The sequence below is a fragment of the Atractosteus spatula genome, chromosome 2, assembly GCF_055471065.1.
Source record: "Atractosteus spatula isolate fAtrSpa1 chromosome 2, fAtrSpa1.hap1, whole genome shotgun sequence".
Classification (NCBI taxonomy): Eukaryota; Metazoa; Chordata; class Actinopteri; order Semionotiformes; family Lepisosteidae; genus Atractosteus; species Atractosteus spatula.
In genome coordinates this window covers 14,659,924-14,664,196 of record NC_142707.1, presented here as the reverse complement: position 1 = coordinate 14,664,196, position 4,273 = coordinate 14,659,924, and positions in this window count along the sequence as shown.

Sequence of the window (4,273 nt, the reverse complement as noted above, 5' to 3'; positions counted from 1 at the left end):
CTGACCCAAAATTTCTCTTTCTTGTCTCACATTAAAGTTTCCAACTTGCTCCAAAGCTAGCCTACCTTATAACTCATTACATGAGTTATATACAATATATATAACTCATTCTAGTTTTATATATATATATAACTCATTCTAGTTTTATATATAACTCATTCTAGGATACCCCAACTTATTGCAGTATTTTATTTCTGTCTTGCTCCATTGTTCTACTTTGCCCTAGTCAGACAAACTTCTTTTTTCCTGATTTATTTCCTTTCATCTCTTTTATCCCTCCTCCTGCCCCAATGTTACTCTTTGCCCTGCCTTTTCTACTGTGGGTCTGCTGTCTGCTGTCTGCTGCCTGCCCCCCCCCCCACCACCTTGCTGGACACCTCTCTCTTTGTCTGCACTCTGCTATCTCCACCTGTCCTTCAGGGTGTCCCTCCGTTCTCTGTATGAAATTTTAATGGCCTCAGCTGCTGGCTTAGTGCCCCAGCTGTCATGACACTACAGAGAGCCATCCTTAATCATTACAGAACCGCTGTTTCCATTTTGTCTCTTTTATAAGCCTTTGATATGAATGAGGGATCAGTTAAGTGCCAGCTTTGAGTGTGTTGAGGAATATTAAACACCTGAGCAGGCAACAATAGAAATCTCGAGAATAAAAAAGAAGGAAAAATATAATTGACTACTATTTGAAACAACGGGTAATGGATCTGATTGGTAAATCCAATTTCTTAATAAAACTTTAAGAACAGGACCATGTCAAAGAAGTCTGCTTTTACTATTAAGTGCCTTAATAAGGGCCTTATACACAATAAATGTATAAAATACCTTTACACAGCAAAAGCCTTTGTTATAAAGCTTAATAATCATACCATGTTTTTTTTCTTTGCTTTATTTTCACAGAGATAAAATACATTAAACTAAATATATGTAAGATGTTTTCAGAGTGACAGATAATAATTGAATTAATATTATAGCAAATCTATAATATCTATAAAAATGTTAAAGTTATATTCAGAGTAGTATACTGTATATGGGGAATTAATGTTACAGGAAAGTAAAAAAAATCATTTCAAAGTGAGGAAAAAATGACAGGCTGTCACAAAATAAGATTAGATTTTAACACATTGATGTAAGAAAAACATATGGCCTATGTCCAGCTGACATAAGGTGGATTTATAAATTATCATTTGTGATAGAATTTCTTCCAGGATAACATAAAATCAAGTGCGTAATATATCCAAAACAGAAAAAATAACAGAAATAAAATGAAATGGCTATATTTCTAGGGGTTGCAAGTTACACTGAATCATTATTGTTATAAACTCCAAATTGTCAATTATAATCTTTTGGAAAAAAAAAAATCCCTTTGTTAATCATATGCACTTAACCATCAATAAAGATCTGCTACTATTTAGTCATTGACTCCATTTATATTGTTAATATATGACAGATTATAAATAATTTATAAAATTAGTTTGCAACCATTTACCATAGTAATTGTAATAAACAGAGATAGGGTACACCATTACAAAAGCTATGCAGTACCAATGAAAACAAAACAAAAACATTATATGGGGTTGTAAAAATGTGGGAAAACTACAAAATTGCCATTCATATTTTCTGTGGAAATATAAATGTTGGTTAGAGAACTGTATAATCTCAATGATGAGCATCAAGGTGCATCCACTGAAATATTATTAAATATAATATTTAGGGGATTTTATCAAATTAAATGTGATCAAATTCCCAGAAAATACTTTAAAGACCAATTGCTGTTAACGAGCAAAATGAAAAACTCTGTATTTTACCTGTAATTATACTGAATGTCATTAAAGAGAATTAACGAGCTTCATCTTCCAACAGGAATCTTAGGCAATACAAAATTAGGAGTGTCTCAAGTGCAAGTAAAAAAAATAAGTAAACTCAAATAATTCTCAGAGTCAACTCTGCATGGTGCAGTAAAAATATGAGAACACACACACACATAAAAAGGCTACTGAAATGTTAGCCAGCAGCCATATCACTCTGCAACTGGCCACCCACTGAAGGTAAGCAGGTGTGAGCCTGGTCAGTACCTGGTCAGTACCTGGATGGGAGACCTCCTGGAAAAGCTAAGGTTGCTGCTGGAAGAAGTGTTAGTGAGGCCAGCTGGGGGCGCTCACCCTGCGGTCCATGTGGGTCCTAATGCCCCACTATGGTGACGGGGACACTATACTGTAAACAGGTGCCGTCTTTTGGATGAGACATAAAACCGAGGTCCTAACTCTCTGTGGTCATTAAAAAATCCCAGGGCATTTCTTGAAAAGAGTAGGGGTGTAACCCCAGCATCCTGGCCCTTACCAACCATGGCCTCCTAATAATTCCATCTATAAATTGTTCTAGCAGAAAACTGTCTGGCAGGAAAATGTATAATGTATAAGAATGTTTTTAGACAGAGCTTATGACAATGAGAGAAAACCATGTTTTGTTTTTTATTTGCTGCTATTAAGTTTGACCATTGATATTAAGTGCCCTTACCATTGGCCCTTACCAATCATGGCCTCCTAATAATCCCCATCTATGAATTGGCTTCATTACTCTACTGTCCTCCCCACTGATAGCTGATGTGTGGTGAGCGTTCTGGCACACTATGGCTGCCGTTGCATCATCCAGGTGGATGCTGCACATTGGTGGTGGTGGAGGGGAGTCCCCATTACCTGTAAAGCGCTTTGAGTGGAGTATCCAGAAAAGCGCTATATAAGTGTAAGCAATTATTATTATATTTCATTGATGCTTATTGACTTAAACTATTGTTCCATTGTGTGTGTACATTTGCTAAAGCTTAAAAGAAAGGGAAAGCTTTTTGTTGCATCTATTGATGTTAGTCTTGCAACTCATGTTTTGTGTAATTCAGTTATTTACTGTATATTCAAGCTGAGATGATCTCTGCTTTATACATTTCCAACCTTAATTTCTAATTGCAATGTCTAATTGCAAGTGCACCTGATTGATGTGATAAGCATACACAGCCTATCACTGCCAACATGAAACATACTGTACAAACATTTGTGTATTAGTAGTAGATGTGCACATGTATTCTTTAAAGACCTTTATTTTGTAAGTATTTTCAAAGTATTTGTCTTAAATAATCTTAGATATTTAAGATGAATAGTTATAATTATCATAAAATAAAATGCTTGCAGGTTTACATTTGCCTTCATAAACATAAGCTCACATTAAAACTTTAAAATCTCTGCATGATATTTAAACACTGATTTTTTAACATCTTATTTTAGTTACTTTCAGCATGAAAGGAAAACATGGTTTAAGTATTCATAGACACCTTAACTGAGGCAAAGAGAGAATGGAAAAAAAAATCTGCGCTATACTCTGCATAGTCTGAGTAGCTTAATTACTTAATTAATTATCCCAAAGCACAAAATTGAAACATTTAACATACAAATGATTACTTAATCTTTAGTTACAATACACAAACATGAAGGTCAACACTATCAGTCATTTCTTTTAAATAAATGCTTGAATACTTTTCCCTGCAAGCTAGTTATAAAGTCCTTTCTATTGTAATAATCATGGCTTAAAATCAGAAAGATTTTTCTTCAGTGTCAGGAAAAATTGCACACAACATCAAGACATCAGGATGCCAAACCTGCTCAAAGCGTGTGCTGTGCCTGTAAGCACCTAAGTACAAAGCGAATAAACACTTGCAGAGGGCATCAAACATTACACTCTAGTTCACTGTTTAATCATTCATATAATCCTTGCTTTATGGGTCTGCAGTTAAGCTTTGTTTGTGATGATTTTTTTACAACATGCATAAAAATTGAATGTAGTGTATACATCCTAACTGTAAAATGTGTAAGGTAAAAGTTCAAAATCAGGCTTATCAAAACCCTGCATTGTAACACTCTTGTAACAGCACTGCCATGTTGTACAATGATCCATATTGTTAAGAGTGAGAGGTTTGAGGTCAAGTCATTGATAAGGTTTTGGAATGGTGCAGAGATTACTAAAGGATCAAACACTGTCATTTTAAAGTGAGGGCATCTATACATTCTGAACAAATAGGTATTTTCAGATGTGGAAGGGGAGTATGTTGAAAACTAAAAGATTCTTCCCCATTTGTAAGGTTCATCTGGTGGTTTACTCTTTGAACTAAAATTTAAACTTGGAACATTTAAACAGAGCTAGACATACAGTATTTCCATCCAAAAACTTATCACTTAAGGATTCAACACAGCATAACAAATGCTGTATCTGATATCTCACAAAAGGAATATGC